General features: G+C 39.9%; 1 long non-coding RNA gene across 1 annotated transcript in view; it reads right to left on the bottom strand.

Annotated features, from left to right (window-relative positions):
• The window catches only part of LOC140263739 (uncharacterized), a 30,441-nt gene extending 8,634 nt beyond the window's left edge, over window positions 1-21,807 (bottom strand). The window contains exons 1-3 of the long non-coding RNA XR_011905948.1: window positions 21,462-21,807; window positions 20,598-20,715; window positions 15,584-15,706 (exon numbers count right to left, since the gene is read on the bottom strand). This is a non-coding gene — a long non-coding RNA (uncharacterized lncRNA). The remainder of the gene's footprint in view (window positions 1-15,583; window positions 15,707-20,597; window positions 20,716-21,461) is intronic.
• Between the last annotated feature and the right edge of the window lie 962 nt (window positions 21,808-22,769).

Raw genomic sequence — 22,769 nt, 5'->3', positions numbered from 1 at the left:
GTGTTGAGCCTTTCACTAAATTCGTATAGACAAAAGATTATCTTGATATTCACAGAATCACAGAATTGCAAGGGTTGGAAGGGACCTCTGGAAAGCATCAGATCCAACCTCCTGCTAAAGCAGTTTCCTACAGCACGTTGCACAGAAGAGCATCTAGGTGGATGCTCTCCTCTCATTCAGAGGAGACCCCACAACCACTCTGGGCAGCCTGTCCAAGGGCTCTGGCGCCCTCCAAGTAAAAAGGTTTTTCCTCATGTTTATATGGAATTTCATATGTTCCAGTCTGTGCCCATTACCCCTTGTTCTGTTGCTGGGCACCACTAAAAAGAGCCTGGCCCCACCTTCTTGACTCCCACCCATTAGGTGCTTATAACTGATAAGAACCCTGAATGACAGAGTTCTTCCTTTCTGATGATTTCAGTAATCATATATGTTCTTTCTCTTCTTCCTCCTCCTCTTCCTCTCCCTCCTCCTCTTCCTCCTCTACCTCCTCCTCTTCTTCCTCTTCTTCCTCTTCCTCCTCCTCCTCTTCTTCCTCTTCTTCTTTTTCCTCTTCTTCATCTTCTTTTTTAGCAAAGATTAGTCCAGTTTTCAGTATCAAACAATAACTGTAGCATCAGATCTGAAGACTCTGTCACACTGCCTGCAGCCTGCAGGATTGGGTGGCTTTGATCTTCTTCCACATAGCAAGATCTGAAACTTAATTTATGAGTGAATGACTGGATTTCTCATTAGCTAGGCATGGGACTGCCATCCTCACTCCAGTGAAGCAGTAACTCTAAAAAAGCATCAGCATAAACAATCCCCTTTTTGGCCAGAATAAGGAAAAATATTTTTAATCATGCTTGCGTAGGGTGAATAAAATAACAGGTTACATTGTTCAAACAACATTTAGACTGACCAAAGAAACTTGTGAATTGCACTGCGGTTTTTAACCAGCAGTTGTCTTTCAAAAGATACTCTGCATGTCCGGACTGTGACCTCACCTTATTGACAGTTGCCTTCCTTTGCTCAGTATCCTTATCTTCATTGCTCACTTTTGAATAGGACTGTATGCAGTAGTGATTAGCACACATAAGTCTGCAGAAGACATGCATGTCTGAAATACAGTTCCTAAACACTATCAATCAGCACTTCATTGAAATCTCTATATGACCTAATGCTCGGATGAAGACTGTAGTAAATCTAGTTCCATCACAAAGTAAACAAGCCTGAAACACAAAGACCCATTACTTCCAGCAAACTGAGCCTTTTAGTTAGACGTGCCTCATCTTGCTCATTATTTGAATCCTTAAAATAAGTTTAAGAAGTGAACATTATGGTTCAACAGAAGTTATATGAACTCTTTTTTTATCTGTTCCTTAGGCACTACTTATTAAATTCTTTTCAGAAATACCATGTGCAGACATTTATGTCAGAAATTAGAAAGCAAGAGTTTCTCAATGAGATTCCCAGTATCTTTTTTTAAAGTTCACAAGTCTCTCTGGAAATTCAGAACAGAAAGCTATACTGAGACAGGATTCAATCACCAAAATAGATTCCCAACTCATCAAGTAAAAAAAAAAAAAAAAAAAAAAAAAAAAAAGCAAAACAACCTTAAAAGGATGGTTCATATCATATTTGAGATTACATACAGGAGTTAAAAAAAAAAACCAGACTTGGCCATCTGTTGCATTTTCAGCAGATCTACAGTGCCTGAATAGCCAATAATAGCAACGTACTCTATTCTCTGGCACTGCAGCTACAGAAAAAGAATCTATTTCAATATACATCACCCTGAAAAATAGGAATTCTCAGGGAGTACAACTTAAAATACTGAAATAAATATGTGGAAGAATATTTGCTTCAGTTCTAATCCTCTGAGGAAGGATTAAAAGCACAATATATACAGCAGGCTTAAGTTTTAACTGTGGCTCTCTTAAAACCAATGGTATTAAAATTGTTGACTCTAGCAATGAACGTATTATGAGATACATCACATAAACAGATTTTGAAAAACATACATCATTATTCAAAAGATATAGAATCAGGTAGGAAAATTCTGGTCATTTTACAATCTTTTTTATCACAATTCCGGTATGAATAAGATGACCTTCAGCCCCTGGTGGTTTGGATTTTTTTGCTTAACCATTTGCACCCCCTCCACAAAATGGTTACTTTCAACTAATTCTGTACTCACATGGTCTCTCCTTTCACCTTTTTTTCCCTATTGTCACAATCCTAGCCTTGCAAGCCAGGACAAAGCAATTCCAGGTAATTAAATAAGCCCTGTTATTTCTTACAGTGCTGTTTTCATTACAAGGATCTTTCAACTGTCTTTTCACAGAAGAATATCTGCAAAAGAGAGTGGAGCCAGTCATGGCTTCAACCATTTCATTTTCAGCCCTTCACACTGACAGAATAGGTTTGCAAATTTGAAGGTATTTATGGTACAACAGAAAGTAAACATACATTTCTTTGTATGTAAGAAACTGAGAAGCAAAAGGTTAATGTCACAACAGATGACTGAAAAGGAGGTTTCACACTTAAAGATAAGGGGCCTTGTGAAGGCAAGACCAAGCTTGTCCTGACCACTTCTCTTATCTGGTGATACTGCATTACAACATGCAAACTAAGTGGGGGAGGGAGACATTTGTCAAACTAACCCATACATCAAAGTGGGTGAACTAGCAGTCATTTGGGTGGAGCACCGTGCTCCCAGGCCTCTGAAACCTCTGATCCACTTATCCCCTTCAGAATGACTCTGATGTTAAACTGCACTTGCTAGAGGTTAAGGCTATTCTTTGATCCTACCATTAGAGGAGGCCAGGCAACCACCTGAGTTGAGAACCTGGACTCATTTACAACTAGTGACTGAACTCCTTGCAAGGAGAGTGTAAATGCATAAATGCAAAGAACTGCCATGTTGGATGCATGCTCACCACCAGAGGAACAACCCTGACTACCATGACATCACCAGATAGAAAGATGGTGACTCCCTTTTTTTCATCTTTACCTCTCTCCCTCTCTCCATTCCTCTCTTCAGTTTACATTAGAATGTAACACAAAGTATATCTCCACTGCAAAGGATCTTGATGCTTATGTCAGCATCACATCTAGTCACTGCATTGAATTAATAAAACCCAACGGCTACTGCTGTTAGCTACTGCAGATAAGCAAATCAAACAGACACTCAGGTTGGCACACATGTGTTTGTACCATCTCTTTGCAAAATCTCTAATCTCTCTCTTGCCCTCTTGAATTTCCTCTGTTTTTCTGTTGTAGTTTTTCCCCTTCTTTCTCAACTGGAAGAACAGAAAAGTAGCAACTATTATAGATGAAAAACAAAGTACTTTCTAAATTCAGAATGAACTCACAGAAGCATTCCGTTATGATGGTGGGAAACTGTCAATTTTAGACTTTTTTTTCAGACACTTCTGCTATAATGCATCATAGAAGTCAAAGAAGTTGATATTAATGGAGAATTTGGCTTCTTCTGATATTTTATTATTGACAGCTCACGGCAGCAGATTTGGCATTTGACAAGAATGCTCTTTCTGACAGACTGTTGCATCCAGAAAGCTTCCAGCCTCCCTATTAATAACACTGATACTCAATATGGACTATTTTGTACATACAGTTCTCCCTGGAAATGTAGACTGTACTGTAAGGGAGAGACCATGGCCAGCTGCTCTGCATTAGCAGATATGCACAAAAGTGAGAGAGGCTGGAACGCACAAGTGGGTTATCTCCCAGGTCTGTCTCACACCACTCTTTCCCAAGAACATGATCTATGGTAATATCAGTGCTGGCTTTGAGGACATGCAGCCAGAGCCCTGGGTAGGCAAATAGTTGGCAAAGGTCACTGCTTGCACTCAGTTTCTATCTGGCACTTAGTTCCTCCTTTCTCCCATGGAAACAGAGACATTTCCAAGCTGTTTCATATCATATTCCTGCCCTGAATCTCCTGTCAGAAGAACAATCAGCCATAAAATGTGAATTTCTACACAACTACCTACAAACACTCCAGCAGTGTCAAGAATTACCAGTGTTCTATCAGCTTCTTACTGGATAATTAGTTAGAGGAGTTCTATTGGCAATAAGCATCAGTGAGATACTATGTGCTTAGTAGTGATCAGACACTCTCTGGTTCTAAAACAATCATGCAGCCACATGAGACTGGATTTCTTTCATTTGGAAATTACATAATGCTTGGTATTGCCATCTTTTATGTCCATTTAGATAGACAGTGATGAGAGATGCATGCAGTAAGTCTCGGGCTCATTAATAATGTCTCTAGACTGCAATGAGTGATGAACACTAATAATTAATCTATTATTTCATAATGTAGAAATTTGAAAGATATCTCTCATTCATTCTTCTTGAATCATCTTCAATTCCATCATGTCCATGCTTCTCATCAAATCAGTAAAAATCTGTCATGGTTTTATGATTTTGTTATTGGTATTACACATTGTGACATCATGTAAAGCACAGGAAATTAAAGACTTAATGACCAGTTCCATGTTTGTTACTGGTATTACACATTGTGACATCATGTAAAGCACAGGGAATTAAAAACTTAAAGACCAGTTCCACGGACTGATAACTTGATGGATACCTGGTTCTCAGAAGATAATCATAGAATCATGGAATCACAGAACCACAAGGTTGGAAAGGACCTACAAGATCATCTAGTTCAACCATCCTCCCATTACCATAGGTACAGCAAACCACTAAACCATATATTGTAGCTAAGAGAAGAAGAACTGCATATCCCATAGGACTTCACATTCAGAGAGGAAGATATGTCATGGGAGGAAGTCACTGGATCTCTCTCTCTCTCTCTTGCTATCTGCCTGGCAGTGTGTGGGTGTGCTCCCCAGCCGTGTGCCTTCAGTTCAAAGTAAGGTTTTTGGTTCTGGACACTTTCATTCTATTTGATTTATTAGCCTCAGTTCCAATTGTATTACATTTTGTTATCTTGTATCCTGATATCATATTTAGTAAAATTAAGTTTCCTCCTTAGATCATTGCCGCTGTTCTGTTTTTGGGCCCAGCTCCCATCTCCCTACCCTTCCCCTTTTTTCTTCCTATTTTTGGGCCGGTGGGCCTATGGGCCTGCTGATCCCTGTCATGGGCACAGATTGATCTAGACAACTCCATGACAAAATCAAAGTTCCAGTGAGTCATTTCCTCCACAGCTTGAAAACACTGCTTCTGACTGAGCTGAGACACAAGAGTTTGATGCTGGTGTCAGATAGATTAGAATGATACAGATTTGATATCAGCTTAATTATGGTAAATAACAGCATGATAGCTTTTCAGTGGTACAGACAGTAATGCTAGGGCCTGTGTACACAGAAAAGTAAATGAAGAAAGATTCAAAATAACAGCCCAGTGTAGGTAAAAAGTCAATATAATGTTTCATTTCTTAATTAATGACTATATGGTCTATGAGCATGTAGTGTTATGTACCAGTGTTGTGATAGAAAATTTCTTCCGCACTGCTGTCCTGCCATGAAGCAAAAATCAACTTTATCAGCTTTGCAGTTTAATCTAGCCTGGGAATCAGCTGAAGACTACTTCCAACAGCCACACAGATAACAAGCAGAACACAGCTTAACTGCTACTGGTGCATGAGAACAATACTTTTAAACTGAAAGTATGGAGGAAAATAGTTCTTGTTTTACAACACCCAGATTCTATTCTGCTGAAGTCAGATGAGTATCAAGGGAAGATGTGAACCTTATGAACAGGGCTCAGCTGCTTGAGTATGAGGGTCTTTCTGATCTAGACATGGAATCTTTGAATAAAAAAGAACTTCTTGTTCAAAATCTTTCAAAGAATTTCTCTTCTACAGGTTTGGCTGTTTGCATCCTAATCTAGCACCAACTGTTTGAGCCCATAGCAATGCATACCTTAACACTGTAAGAACTAAGTCTTTGCTTTGAACCTGTCCTCTCAGTTCCAGCCAGGGTGTACAAGTGACCTCTGTCATCTCCCGAGTTGACTGCTTCCTAGGTTGAAGAGACACAGTTTGCCTCTTTATCTCAATTATTGCTTTTAAAACAGAACCCATCACTGCAGCAACCGCAATAGTATAAACAGCTGTATCTCAAGTTCAAATTCATGCCAATCCAAGAACTCAATATAAAGCAGTGAAATGGCAATATAGAGGTTGCTCTACAATAATCATATGACACAACTGTTTTTAGCCAAAGCAATTATTTTTCCTCCTGAAGTGTTATAGAAATGTATAAACAAAATAAATAAATAAATAATATTAAAAAAATCCATACATGAAATCATACAATTTGCCCTTGTCACTCCACCTGACTTACCTAACCATGAGAGGAGCTGCCATGGTCAATTTTCTACTGAAGCCTCTTTTCACGACTCTTTCTACTTTACCTCATGATTTCTTACCCATCAATTTCCCTGAAATCCAACTATGAATTACAGAAAAGAAGGAAAGGGCTGTGTTTATTCCCATTTTTGCTTAGTGTCCACCACTCTATCACCTGAATTGCTGATTTAGGATAGTTTATCCTACCCCATACATAAACACTTAGCACACAACACAATCATTCAGTAAACACTGAACAGTATGTTTCCTCCATTCATGGCAGAATAAATCAGATTTACTTTTTCTCTTCCAAATACGTGGATGTTCATAGTTTCACTAGACATCTTCACAACCTCTCTTATAACCAATGGTAGATCATTTTTTTTCCCAAAGAAATCTTTCTATGTGGAATGTGAACTTCTTTTCTCATGAGAATAAAACAGAATCTCAAAAGCTATATTCCATATGGCAAACAAAAATCAAGAAGTGCAACTAGAAGGTAGATAGTAACACTTAAGCATCTATATAGAAACACACCTTAGATAGCTCTGATGAGATCAATCATAATATATACAAAAAATGGAGATTAAAAAAATTCACAGAAAAAACAGACAGTTAGAACAACACTAAAGCAAAAGTGCAACACAAAACAGTACAACGCAGACATCCTGGCCTGCACTAGAATTAGTGTGGCCAGCAGGAGCAGAGAGGTAATCTCTCTGTACTCAGCGCTGTTGAGGCTGCATCTCGAGTACTGTGTTCAGTTTTGGGCCCCTCACTACAAGAATGACACTGAGACCCTGGAACATGCCCAGAGAAGGGCAACAAAACTGGTGAGGGGTCTGGAGCACAAATCTGATGAGTAGCAGCTGAGGGAGCTGGGATTGTTCAGCCTGGAGAAGAGGAGGCTCAGGGGAAACCTCATTGCACTCTACAACTTCCTGAAGGGAGGTTGTGAGGAAGAGGGGCTTGGCCTCTCCTCCCAGGCAACAAACAGGACCTGAGGAAACGGCCACAAGTTGTACCAGAGGAGGTTTAGATTAGACATAAGGAAAAACTTATGCTCTCAGAGAGTGGTTGGGCACTGGAATGGCCTACCCAGGGAGGTGGTGGAGTTGCCATCCCTGGCAGTGTTCAAGAGGCATCTGGATGAGGAGTTCTGATATGATTTAGTGGTTGTCTGTAGGTATGGTAAAGGGAGGACGGTTGGACTAGATGATCTTTCAGGTCCTTTCCAACCTTGTGATTCTGCCATTCAGCCATGCAGAGAAGGACTTCAGGGTTCTGGTGAACAAAAAGCTGGGCGTGAGACAGCAATATGCTCTTACCAACAGTATCCTGGGCTGCATCAAGAGATGGGTGGCCAATAGAACAAGGGAGGTGATTGGTTCTCCCTGCTCTGCCTTCATGATGCCCTATCTGGAGTACTGTACCCAAGCCTGAGGATCCCAACACAAGAAAGATGCAGAACAGTTGAAGTGGATCCAGAGGAGGGACACAAGGATTATCAAAGGGCTGAAGCACCTTTCCTATGAAAAATTTCTGAGACACCTAGTCTTGTTCAGCCTGGAGAAGACTCTAAGGAGACCTCAGTGAAACTTTCCAGTACTTGAAGGGTACTTATTATGCAGGAAGAGAAGCAATTCTTTATACTGTCTAGTAGTGATAGGACAAGGATGAAGAGCTTTATTTAGTTTAAAGTAAAGAGGGAAAATATAGGTGTGAGGAAGAAATTTTTCACTCAGAGGGCAATGAGGCACTGGAACAGGGTGCCCAGAGAAGCTGTGGATGCTCTGTCTCTGGAGATGCTCAAGGTCAGGTTGGATAGGGCCAATGACATCCTGGTCTACGGGGAGGCAGCCCTGCCCTTGGGAGGTGGCTGGAACTGGGTAGGCTTTAAGGTCCCTTCTAACCTAAGCCATTCTGTGATTCTGTGGTAATCATAAATATTATTTGGCCTTCCTTTTCAGTACTATTAAATTGGCTTTATCTCAACCCGTGAGTTTTACCTTTTTCTGATTCTCTCCCCAGCCTCATGAGAGGGCGTGAGCAAATAGCTGTGCAGTTTGTTGACTGCACACTATGCAGTTGTTCAGGTGCCTGCCAGGTGAAACCATAGCATGAACAGACATAGCAGAGCATGCCCAATGCACATAAAGGGGATAATTAATTTATGGAGTACATGCAACAGTGGGCTAAAAGGAGCTACAGGAGAAAACAATTGTAGCATCTGTGAGAGCTACCTCCTAGATGCCAGACACTGCATTGAAAGTAGAGCTTTCCAAACTAAAAGTAGTAACCTCAGCAGCATCTGTAGCACATAACTGTAGAGGGATAAATCAGATGAACTTCCAAAACTGAAAATCATTAAAGAAGTCATAAATCAGCAGGTGAAACTGGAAGGTAATTTTTGTGAACACAGAACTTAGGTGAAATTGACTTTTTACTTAGTTCTCCTTTATAGGTAATATATGCAATCATTTATGAGGAACTCACTGAAATCATACAGGAACACAGCAGAATACTGCTTTAGAGATTACCACTTACCTGGCACCTTGCTGGTTACTTAAAATCCATAGCTATCATGACATGTACAGTGATACTCTGAACAGGAATCTTCCCTTGTACATGAGAAACAGTGATAAACACACAAGGCATCTCAGCAGAGCTATTTTGACTAAAGCTGGCTCGAAATCTGTACCATTTGCTAGCCACAGACAACCCTCTCCACTTCATCCATTTTCCTATCTGTCATGGTCAGTGGAAGTTCATTTATTTAACAGCAGCTGTTTTTACTCATGATGACTTATTCTAATTAACAGTACTCTTGTTCTAAGTAACAGAGTACTAAAGTATACAGATATATTTTTTTTCAGATACTATGGAAGACACTATTCTAAACTGATATTCCTATTCATTTTAGAAAGTAAAGAAATAAAAGGAGACAGAAGCTAGCTGTCTTCTAACAAAACAAAACAAAACTAGGCTATATGCTTGTTTTCACAACTGTACTAAGAGAATTACCTTGTACAAGTTTAATATCTATGCTTATCTTACAGCTCAACAGAATTTGTGATAACCCTTAATGCTAGCTCAATTTTCAATTGTCCCTAGAAAATTATATGAATGTGTGCAATCAAGAGAACATATGAAGTTGTATACTTAATGGCACATGTCTCCATAGCTCAATTAAAGTAATTACAACACTGGTGTTTATTAATTTATGTAAGTTAGAGTTCTCTCATCTTAGTCACTGTCCTTACCTAAGAACAATGAAACAGAAATGTCTTTTTTATTTGAAAAATCATTTCTGAGCTGTTAGGAACTTCATGTTCAGAGCAACTATTTATCAGCAGCATTTTATTTTTAGTGCAATAAAATACTAACTTTTGTTCCTTTACTTTAGACTTTTTCCTTGAACATTTAAGTACAAAAATCTAAGCCAGGATATGATTTTGGAAAACTATATAGAACTGTAACCTACAGGTCAAAACACGTACCCAATTGTATTAAATACTGTTCCAACAGCATTGTCCATGAGTGCCAGTTCCTAACCCTATAGCTAACATGCCTCAGGCTCATCAGTCAGACTTGCAGTCTGCCAGCATCCCATTTAAGTAACTTCAGCCATACAGGAGCTAGACATCTAGCCTAAATTGCCACCATAGTCTACAGAGAGAAAATCAGAAGATAAGGTATAGAATTACAGAATCACAAAATTGTAGGAGCTGGAAGTGAACCCTAAAGCAGGGTCCCTACAGGTTACACCAGGAAGAAGCATCCAGGTGAGTTCTGACAACCTCCAGAGAAGGGGATTTCACAGCATCTCTAGGCAGCTTGTTCTAGTGCTCTGTCACTTCTTGTGTTTGTATGGAACATTCGGCCTTTCAGTTTCCTGCTTGTATTAGACACTTATTTTGCTATAAAATTAATATTCTTTCAGCAAAGAGTATTACTTTGTTCTTTTTTGGAGACTGAATTTCAAAGCTGTATTAATTAAATATACATACTATTCCAGATCATGAAAGTTATGTGACGTGAGAACTCTGAATTGTGAATTAACACGTATGCAGAGTGTGAACTGTACAATGTAAATTTGCATCCTAACACATCAAACTAGTTTTCTTGAGTAGGCTGCTTCCAGGCTTGACACATCCAACCAGGCACCTAGACTGAATCTGCCCTTTGCATGGTCACATTACACCATTTCAAATCAAACAGTGACAAACACATTACACCAATTTTTACACTTTGCATTCAACATAATTCATACTTGTACATAACAAAGACTATGCAAAAAATGTCAGGTGTGAGAGACAGCTGGGGAAAATGAACGTTTCATGAATTTGTACCAAATGGGTCACGAGAGCATCATTTTATACTCTTCAACTATGTTCAGCATCTCCTAATGACTTACCAATGGCTTTTGTGAAATGAGGGGGTGTTTTCAGTATGAATGTCAACTAGCAGGTGTCTACAGCATATTACTTTTTGTTATGTCAGGTATAACCAGTGCCCCAAGAACGTCCAAGAAGTTATCATCATTCAGATACAGAGTAAACCGTCTACTTCATTCCAAAGCTGGTTCTTATATTCTCCTTTCAAATTTTTATTGAAACACTGTGTGGTACTCATGTCTAAATCATAATTGGTCAAACAAACCATGCATAAACTGCTGTATTTGGATAACTAAATTGAGGTGCTGGGAAGAAACCAATGCAAAACATGTCACTGATGCCACAGTGCTGAGGAAGTCTAAACACCAGAATGTGAGACCAGCCAGCAAAGACTGTGCTAGCTTGCTGAAGAAGGCAAACTCACATGAGACCATCTGAGCCAAACAGTCTCACAATGTAAGATTACCACTGAAATCCTTTGCAATAAATTTACCTGCAGATTGTCCCAGAATTCCTTAAAACTGATTAGCCAAACTCTTAAGCTCCCTTTTTTCCTACACAGTTTTAAAAATATCCTAGCACAGTAACTTCTTATGAAAATCAACAGTTGAAGTCCAGTTAATTACTGGACTTTAAATTTAAACTTTAATTCATATTTGTAAAAATCTTAACAGATAAACTAAGGCAAATAGAAAGCATTAAATGATATTGTGAATAATGTTAGGCTACATCTTAACCATCGAGAATTTGTATAGATTTCAAAAATTTAACATTAAAAAAAAAATAATGAAATTAAGGACACCAGAGTAACTACTGTTGAAATATATGATGATAATGGAAGAAAACAACAAATAGCATAACGTGTACCTCACAGTGTAGTGCAGCTGATATCTTTTCAGCTTATTTTACTGGAGAATGGCCTGACAGGGAGATTAAGACCACTGGATTAGGAATAACTAATCCCACCAGCCAAGTCAGTCTCACAAAAGAATTTACTACAGAAACAACTAAAGCCAGAAAACAGTACAGATTTGAGGAGACCTCTGTAGTGAAATAAAGTCACTGAGCTCTGAAAATCAGATTCTGCTGAAAATTTGCTCTAGAAAACTGACAGATGTACTATACTAAAGACAATCACACTTAAATTCTTTGAAGCACACATCATATCTGTGATGAAATCCTTGAAAAGCAGTATATGCCCTAGAGATGAACCTTCACTAGTATGTTTGAGCAACTGATACCAGCTTCTAATATGCAACTTTGGTTTTCTTAGTCTGCCTAATGTCTCCATAACACTTGCAAACTAAGGTTCTCACAAGTTAAATGAAGGTATCCACATAGCCTTAGTACACGTCATTGTGTTACACTTTACAGTACATGCCCACTAACTGCACAACCTAGTTTTTCCACAAGAATCCTGTTTACACCATTTTCTAAGAGGCTCGGCAATTATTTACTCAGTAGCTTGTTGGTGTTTCATTTTCTTCCAATGCTCTGCAACAACCTAAGTGTGCTGCACAGTAAGCTGGAGTTGAAGCTAAGCACTGCACTCTCTGAAGGCTCTCAACCACTTCCAGTACGTGAAGGCGAGAACAGGGAAAGAAAAAGGGCTTTCAGTGGAACTCACGTCCACCCTACCTGAGTCACTGCTAGAGCAAGCATGTATCTCTCATGCCATGAGTCAGGGATCCTGGATGGGTCATATAATATCAGGAGATATGCAGTCAAGTAGGATGACTTGATGCTCCATAAATGATGTAAATTCTATCATTTCTTAATTTTGATGAACTAACATTGGTATCTCAATGTTGTCTTGCTGCATTATTTTTTATGTGTGGCCTTGCATAGATGACATTTTGTTACACACTCTTTTTCTATTGTTGCCTCCTCAGGTAAGGTCTCCTGCCCTTTTTCATTTTCATCTTACTCCTACCCATGTATTGCTACACTATTCTTTGTCACGTTTGTTTCACAGTCAGAAGACTGAAGATACGCGTTATAAACTCCCAGATGTCACACACCCCTACGGTGCTATATAAACAATAATAAGTAGAAAAGATAACTCACAGTCTTATTTTGTCAGCTTACATTATGATGTTTCAAAGGACTTCTGAATGAGATGCTTCAGCATTCAGCTCACTAAAGACAGATTTGATGTCCTCTCGTAGCTTTTTTACGTAATTCATTGTATTCAATACAAAATAAATTATTTATTTTAGGTAGTTTTAATGCAGCACATGGTGCTACAAAGGAGATGATAGAATTTCAAATGTAATGGCACAGTATGTATTAATGCAATACAGTCTCTTGAAAAAACATACCAACCTTTCACTGAGAATCACCTTACATAAAAAATAAAAAATTAAAGTCAATTTCTTTGTCATACAAGAGTTACAGATATGATACACTAAGTATCTATTATTGGTGTCTGGAGAGAACAGAAACAAACAAATGATGCTGGGAAGTCCAAATGTCTCAATGTGTGTGGATTTTAAAAAGTACATCAATTATCACTACATGCATAACTAGTTAGCCTACCACTGCCTTACATTAATATAAGATACATACACATGAATATATAATCATAAGATAATAAGATCATCAAAGTTGGAAAATATTACCCAGTTCAATCATTCCCTATCACCAATATCTTCCACTAAACCAAGTCCCTCAGTACAACATCGAAGCACTTCTTGAACACCTCCAGGGTCACTGACTCCACTACCACCCTGGGCAGTCTGTTCCAGTACCTGACCACTCTTGGAGAGGTATTTCCTAACTCCAACTTGAAACGCTCCTGGTGCAACCTGAGGCAATAAATAAGACCAGTACTCATCACATACTTCCAAGTATATGAATGAGCTGAATTGATGAAAAGTCAGGAGAAGATATTTCAGAACCATATACAAATCATAAAATGAGGCACTTAACAGTTTTAAAAACTATTATTAAAACAGGGTAATCCTCAAAGTTGACTGAAATTTGTCATTTACAAAAAGGAAAAAAAAAAAAAAATAAAAAAAGAAAAAGAAAAAAAGAAAAAAAAAAAAAAAAAGAAAAAAGAAAAAAAAAAAGAAGGATGAGTCCAAGCCATAAAAATCAAGCAAAAATCTGCTGTCTCTTCTACCGTTTTTTATGAGGAAATCTGTACATAAAGGCATCTCTTTACTCCTGATCTCTCAAAATCAGCTGCCTGGTATCCTCATAAGATACCTAGGTAGTGGGCTTAGCTATACAAGCTATCTGTGGGCTGTTATCATTTTGCAGCAGATACATTTTTCAGGCTCTTAAAGGTGTGTAAGCTAAGCAGGAAAAGCCACTTATCTTTAACTGACATGAAATGAAATGGTATTTAAAAAAAAAAAAAAAAAATGAGGGAAGAATAACAAAAATACTCTTCTACCTGGATTTGGTAAAACCTCTAAATGACAACTGAACAAAAATAAAGTGTTCAGTGAGAATACAGTGTCTCTTACATTTGCAAGAGAAATACCACCTCTATAAAATGGAGTCAAAAGACAGCTGATGCAGCACAGATATATCTATAACATGTAATCCTGCAATCACAATCTCCTTCATCTGTCATCATCTCTTTATGAATCTTTTCTTCTCTGACTGGTGAGATTGGTAGAAACAGTAACCATGGAGCTACCTTTAATTTCTTTGAAAAATAACAAGATTTAAAAACAACTGAATAGTCTAGGGATTATGTCACTTAGAAATCAGATAAAGATTTTGCTTTGGCAGCCTCTACACTGCTTTAAAACATGCAATATTCGATATATATATATAGATAGATAGATATTTGTGTATATATAGATAGATAGATAGATATTTGAATATATTGACCCACTTCAAATGCTGAACATCAGCTCAGTGCTCCCTGATCCAGCATGACTCCGTAACACAGATATAAGACTTGTTTGTCTATAATGTTATGATAATAAATATGGTATACAGACATGTTCTTTCATGATCTGTTTGAAAAATATGAAATACAGAAAAGCTTATATGATCAACAATCAGAAATACCCCACCTTATTAAATAGGAGAGGCAAAAAAAGCCTGGCTCTCTAAGTCTAAATAAGCCCAAATTTCCAACTGTTTGATTTTAACTTTTATGTATAATGCATAACACTTTTACAAAAGAAAAATATATATATATATTAGGGGAAAAAAAGAAAAAAAAAGAAAAAGCTTTCAACAGCGATTACATAGTATTATTTCATTCTTAACCACTCACATGCTGTTAGAAGTGCTGCGGTCATGACACATCAAAGGGAATATTACTCATTAAGTGATTAAGGTCACTGGAAATAAATAAGTGCATCTCATTCCAACTCAAAGGAGTACTGTTTGCAATACAGTGCCTGACTATAAGGGTTCTAGTCTTCAGTTACTATTTTTGCTTTTTATCTCAAACACCATTTTTACATCAATAAAATAAATAGATATTCTTGTTACATAAAATTTATCTATTCAACTTCACAGTGAAGCTTTGTAAGAGTTTTGCTTCACTATGATCATGAGTGGACACAACATACATTACAGGCATTAAGGATGATTCTGACACCATTAACCAAGAGGGCTAGTAAACTTAAAGAAGTCGTTTAATAAAATCAGTGTAAATAAGTTGAATATCAAACTGAATTCTGTTTTCTGTTATCTACTTCCTATGAGATCCCCAGCAGTTTCAGTTCTCAAAAAGTTACAAATATTTTTACATCCACATTTGCATTGACTCTGATAGGAACTCAGGCAGGAGAATTCCTCCCATGTCCACATTCTGAAGTAAAAACAGAGAAGACAGACAGTACGCAGCCGGCCCATTCCATATTTCTTTATAATTTTTTTTTACCTTTTTTGCCCTTGGGAGCATCAATTTTACTTTAATCTGTATGTAGCTTCTGGGTTCTTCACTCTGAAGGCTTTCCAGGACCATATTGCTCATTCCCTCCTTGCACAGACCAGCTGGACAGACCTGGGAGTGTTAGAGAGGAAAAAACTATTATGATGCTGATGTAATTATTTTTCATGCCTCTGCATAATTCTAAAGGTGCGTGCCTTGTTTCAATTGACACTGATTTAGTTCCACATACACTACTGAAGACTGTTCAAAAAACTTTTTAAAAGTGCACTTATACATATGTAAATGTACAGAAAAAAATCTGTACCGTGAATTCTGAGTAGAGCCCATGAAGGTTGGTTGGAAAAATATACAGGGGATGTTTGGATGCAATATCAGCTCAGGTCTGACAGACCTTATTAGTTCAGACACAGCAATGTGGGAATGCAATCATATTATTTCCAGCGTTAGCTGTAAACAAAGAAATAACACATCTACTTTCTGTGCATCAATCAGAATCTGTGACAATTACAAACTGGCTTCATTAAAGGACGGGTGTGGTAAACACTCTGTTTCTTATGAAAAGGAGTACTTCTTGCTGTTGCAAATGCCACTTATGCTAACTCAGGAAGTAGTGTGGTTCCAACTTAGATCATTAGTTTTCAGCAATATGGATGGCTGCTAAATCTTCTTCTAAGTAAGAGAAGTTGAAGCACACAAATGCAAACTGCATCAGCACCATATCTAAGCAAATAAGTGGTTCTAAACCACAGGGCAAAGATACGAACTGGCTCTTTAGGAAGGAGCTTACATCTGTTGCAGCCAGAATGCAACTGCAGCTGGATCCAAAATGACTGTTGCAGTCTCTCATCTGCTCCCAGTGCTGAGATAAGGGAAAGGCTCATCAACAAAGACACGGCATCAGACACTCAACTAATGAAAATATCTCCAGAGCATGGAGTCTGTGAGAAATACTGTAGAAAAGCCCCATAAGCTTGTCTGGTACTGACCTACCTTCATAATACTTGCAAGTACAAGGGCAGCTCTAAAAGTAATGCCTCTTATTTAATTATATTAACAGTCAGAGGCAGATGATGGTGGCACAGTAGTAGAAGTTGAACCTTCCCCCCAAAGTTCTGTAACATTTTGTTGCCACGTGACAGATGGCAGCCAAAGGGCAGTCTGACAAAATGACATCTAATATGGATGTGTTTATGAAGCAAAGGTGTTGAATTGTTCATTGAATTCTTCCATGCAGGAAAAAAAAAACAAAAACAACAAACTGTACACACTGATGTAAAAAAAATTGAAGTTGATGAGTTTTATGGAGCGCCAGTGTGCTTTCATTAGAAACTCCTCCTTCTATCTCCATGTCTATTTACTTTTACTGAATATAGTATATGAAGTCATAAAAACAGGACTGACACAAGCCTATATCTGAACTTTAACAAAACAACTTATTTTGTAAGGTTGTGTGATTTTCTTAGCCAGCCTACAACCACAGCCTGTATCACTCCATCTAAATTAAAAAATGCAGGTCTCTTCTTCTCTCACATCATAGCCTTCCACAAACAATGAACACATCCTGAGATTACTCTTCTTGACTAGTAAGCAAAATTTTCATTAGTTTTATAATAGACATGGATGATGAGCATGCTCCATTTTTTGTTTTAACGTAAAAGGATATGGGAAAAGAGATAAATGTGACCCTTAAAAGCATTATGTTCACTGTTTTGTTTTGTTTTTTAAAAAAACTATTGCAGCTACAAACACAAAATAATGCAGATATCATTATATCTAGTGTTACCTGAAAAAAATCTTGATGGCCCTGAATTTTCTTGCTATTATTCTTAACTGCCTATGTCAAAGATTATTGATACTGGCATTGTCTAGTCAAAATAGTAAATTAGCAAAATAGTTATAACTGATGGTCTTGCACAATGAGCAATAGATTGGCTCTTTAAGGATTGGGATGATGGAAATGCTGAGTACAATGACCAGCTGAGTCTCAAAACTGGTAAACAGTAGGACTGTTACACATTACATAAAAGAAAACAACCTTATTCCAGACTCCAGAGACAGCAAGCAGCACAAGAAGTATGCTAGAGATGATGCATACTGACTTGGACAATGAGCAGCTACCCTAAGATCTAGATAGCATCTGGTGAATGCAACCTACATGGCAGAATTCTGTACAGAGTTCTTTCCAAATGCAATATAGGAAATTTGTTTTTATGTCACGACTTTGCTTTCAGGCAAACAACTTCTATTTTTTTTTTTTTTTTTTTTTTTTTATACAGTTGTTAACTGCTATTGTGCTAAAACTGAATTGCTGTGTTCTTCAAAATTAAAATGAAACAGATAGTAAGTAACTCCCAAATAGCACACATTTATTTATTTATTCATTTTTGTCTATGTCATGACAGAATTCACTGAACTGTGCAGAAACTTCCTATTCCATAGGGATTATGAGTCACCTCTGCATTCTTCTCTTTGTGTGCAGGAGAGCCATCTTACTGTCAATTGCTTTTATCTCTGACACAACTTTAACTTTTAGCTGTAGGTATGAGAAAGTAACAAGAATTTGCAATCTGAACCTCAGATGAGATTGTCTGTCTGTGGTACACATCGAGGCTGCTTCAAAAGAAATTCCTCCTACTTTACTATACTGCACACATCAGAGGCAGATACTGGTGGAATAGTGCAGTTTGAACGTTCCCACCAATATTATCACATTTTCTTGCCCTGTGATAGATAGCAACAGAAGGGCAGTCTGACAAAATGGCATCTCAAATGGAAGTGTGTACTGACGTATCCGCCAATTAACCCGACTTATCCCAGGACCTTGACTGTCCAGGGGAGAGACACAAACATGGATGCCATGACGTCTTCTCTCAATTTATTGCTGTGTCACATTCCTTATGTACCATCCTAAATCCCACGCAGACACGTACACCTGCTACGCAAAACCCGATGGACGTGAGAGAACCTGTACACACACCTACCTAAACCTCCCACCCACTAACTCTTAATCTACAGGCCTAACTCAGCTATTCTAGAACACTCCATCTACTTGAACTACTGTATGCACTCATAAATCCTTACTAAGACAACTTAGTACTCCAACATCTCCCCCCTTTCTTTGCTAATGTGATGTTTCAGAGTCACACATGAATAGTGATTGATAACCATCTCCATGTGCTGCACTTAAAACTAAATTAACTGTGAGAAGGTGACTAACTGCCCGATCCAAAACATGGTGAACAATATGAACTATAACAGGAATCAAACACACAGCAAGCAGGATAACTACTAAAGCAATCACACCCACAGTAAGAACATTCTCAAGTTGCCTAGGAAGACCAAGTAAATTGGAAAAGAAACCCCAGTTCTTATCCTTCATTATCTGGAACGTCGAGTCAGCTATGTCCTTCGGTTCCCGTCGGATCTTGTCTATGGCTGAAGATGAATTCGCACTGAAGTCAAGACAGCAGAATCCTTTCAGCCATAGGTGTTGTTCCATCTCAGCACAACCTAGACCAGTCCGAGCGAGCAGAAAGTCTACCGCCATCTTCATCTCAGTCAGTCCAGTGTCAAGGGAACTCAGTGACTCAGCTGTATCAGTCAGCACATGGGAAGTGTGATTCGCATTCTTTTCTGCCCAACAAGCAAGCTGTGCAGTCACGTGTGTATTACGAACTATTTGGGGCCAGATAAAGACAGTACCTAGGACCCAGCGCACGCTCCCATCGAAATACACGCGATCACTGCATTCTGGTGTCAGCCTTTCTATACTTTGCCATTGTTGTGAACCCTCTGAGGAATTGCTGGATGTCACGTAGTGAGGTAGGCGCTATTCCCAGCCTGCCCAGGCTGCAGGGACCACCCATAGGTCAAATGGGTATAACTGGGTAGACTTATCCTGACCCGCAAATCAGGACCATACCTGGGGGCAGATGTATAGGGGCATCATTCTCCATCTCGATTGTCACATGGAACTTAGTGTTGCGTCCAGGGAAGGTCTCACTTTCCCTTGGATCGTAGTCCTGGCTGCCTTGCAGCCTGGCACTAGGTGAGCTGGAGTGAAACCAGACCCACCCCACCACTGATATGTTGGGACGCACGGTGGCCAGGGCCTGCCATCGAACATTGCTTGCTCGAGGGCCCTGAGGCTGCTGGAGAATAAGCAACCCCATCGCTATTGCCTTTTGCCACAGGAGCTTGCTGTACCAGATCCCTTCGTACATGCACCTAACAAGGGGCAGACAACTACCTCTGTTGTTCACCACCCTGATCCGATTCAGCAAATCACTACTGGCACAGGCTGTCTTGTTGAAACAAGGCATAACGTATGGCAAGAGCACAGGTACAAAATGGATCACCTACCACCAAAAGAGCCAAGCACACCATGGAAGAGTTAGTCGGCTTCGCATACTGCAGCCAAAAATTCCCCAGTGACTCAGGGGTCATTAGAGTTGACACCTGCATTGTGTCAGGGGAGATGAGACACAGGTTCAATCCAGGCAGGAACAGTTTGAAGACATTATTCCTTGTTGAATTTGATTAAGCCCTTCCATTATTTAGTACCAAAGAGACAACAGTTTAGCAGCCATTCTGTCTCCAACAGTAGAAGTCTGCTGGAGTTTTGTACCAATTTTAACCCAAAGATCCCCATCAAGAGAAAATCCAGTTTTCAGAAATTCAGAAACATTTTTACTGCAACCTGAAAATAAATCTCTAAAGGGTCCCACTCTGTGTTGATCTGTAACTGATTAGAAAAAAACCTTCAACTTTTGCATACTCTGATATATCGATTTGAATGATCAATAAAATTTGTGCAGCAAATACTAGTAGAGTGCTCGCAACCATGCCTTTTAAACTAATACCTAATTAATGGTCGCACAAATTTATGAAGTTGCATGTCAGACAGAATCATTATTAGAGGGCAAATGTGCCAAAAATGTGTTTGCAGTGGATGCGATAGGCAGTGCCAGCAGGACATCCCCTGCTTCAAAGTGCACTTTACCTTTTTCTCCCATCACAGATTCTCTCCTGCTTTTGTTTCTTGCAGAGCCTGAGGGGTGTTTCCAATTGTACACCATATCCACATGGCCAGTGCATGATACAGAGCCCAAATGGAATACCTGCTTGGAAAACAGAATAAGCCATTAAAATCAGCTCTCTTAGCGTGCACCTTTATCTCAAGTGATGCATGGTCATATTTTAGCAATCCTGATTAGCGGGATGAAAGGAAGTGATCACTCTATGATACAGGGTCATCCCCTTCACCTAAGATTTCTTTCCAGGTTTTGTCTTTTCCAATTAAGAAAAGGCTAATCGATAGGCTAACAGCATCATAACTGAGCATTACTAATACATCAAATGACTATTCCTGTAGACTCCAGCATTGGCAACATTAGATCATATTTGATTCACATCCAATCTATTAATAAAACAGAAGCACACAATAAACCTGATAATGCCTAATAATTCTAATTCCAGAGACTGCATTGGAAATGCTAGAAATTCTCCCACTATGCCACACCATTGTTATCTGCAGTATAACAGGTTACAAAGCAATACCAGTCAGTAAGAAGCACACAGTCCCAGTCACAATGAAAGCTGGATACTAGGACCAGTCCTAACGACTCCCATTTACTTTCAAAGCACACCATTTGGGCGGGCGATGGGACCGCCCTGGCCACACTATGCCAATCAAAGGGGTGATGAGCTCCATCTGTATCATGTCCAATAGAGCTTGGCAGGCGGGACTTTCCAAGTCTGACGTAGCCATCACCGATCTTAACTCCTTAACTAGCTGCCAATCAAAAGGCTCCCAGTTGGGCCGGCCTTGAGGATCCCGTACCTCGGGGCGTACAAGCGGCCTTACCCCCCTCTAATGGTTGAAAGATAAGATCTCCTTGGAGTGCGCAGTTCTTCACGGTCATGTACCAATCGTCCACCGGATCTTTAAGGGGCTTCTCGCTGCCGTTGTGCAGCCTGAGTTTGAACTGCCTGAGGTAAAGTCAACCAAAAGCCACCGAAATTCTTTTAACAGCCTCTCAGGCAAGTCATCCGTCCACGGAGACGCGTCAGCCGCCGCTGCCGGTCCCTCCCCTGGCAGCCAGAGCCTCGCGTGGAGCGGCGCGGCGGGGAAGAAGCGGGCCGTGTTGCCGCACCCACGGTAGTGGCGCGGCCGCCTCCGCCATGAAGCGGAACAGCTGGGCCGAAGCCCGCCGCCGGCTGTGAAAAGAACTCGGAGTGCAGCGTCGAGGGCGGTGGGGGTTGAGGAGCAGGACGAGCGGCGGCAGCAGGCGCCCTCCGCCGCCGGGCCCGAGACTTGCGTGCAGATCGCCGATCGCTTGTATTTCGCAGTTCTCGGCCAAAAACCAAAGAGTGGAGCTGCAGCTTCAGATACCCATCATTTCTGTGTAGACAATGAACTTGTGTATGAGAACTTCTATGGAGATTTTGGACCACTCAGTCTGGCAATGGTCTACAAATACTGCTGCAAGCTAAATAAGAAATTCAACCTCTCGTGGTTGAAAGATAAGATCTCCTTGAAGTGCGCAGTTCTTAACAAGCTCTCCCTGGAGCCTTCTCTTCTGCAGGCTGAATAGCCCCAATTCTCTCCACCTGTCTCCATAGGGAAGGTGCTCTAGCCCTCTGATCATCTTCATTGCACTCCTCTGGATCCATTCCAACAGCCTGATGTCCTTGTGCTGGGGGCTCAGAGCTGGACACACTGCTCCAGGTGCGGTCTCATGAGAGCAGAGCAGACCTGCAGAACCACAACTTGTTTGCCACGCTGCTGTTGACTCCAGCATACAGTTGGCATTGTCAGCTCAAGTTGAGTATTTCATTGACTGACATCCCCAAATCAAGCTGTTCGCCCAATCTGTTATCTGTGCTTGGGATTGCCATGAACCAGGTGCAGGACCTTGCACTGTGCCCTGTTAACCTTTAAGAGGTTAGCATAAGCCCATCTCTCAACCCTGTCCAGGTCCCTCTGGAGAGCATCCTCTTCCCTCTAAGATGTCAACTGCAGCATTCAGCTTGGTGTCATCCACAAACTTGCTAAGGGTGCACTCGATCCCACTGTCCATGTCACCTACAAAGATCTTACAGAGCAACAGCCTGAGCACCAATCCCTGAGGAATGCCACCCATCACCAGTCATCCCATCACCAGTCCATCCA

Source organism: Excalfactoria chinensis, chromosome Z (genome assembly GCF_039878825.1).
Source record: "Excalfactoria chinensis isolate bCotChi1 chromosome Z, bCotChi1.hap2, whole genome shotgun sequence".
Classification (NCBI taxonomy): Eukaryota; Metazoa; Chordata; class Aves; order Galliformes; family Phasianidae; genus Excalfactoria; species Excalfactoria chinensis.
This window is presented reverse-complemented; position numbering and strand designations above follow the sequence as displayed.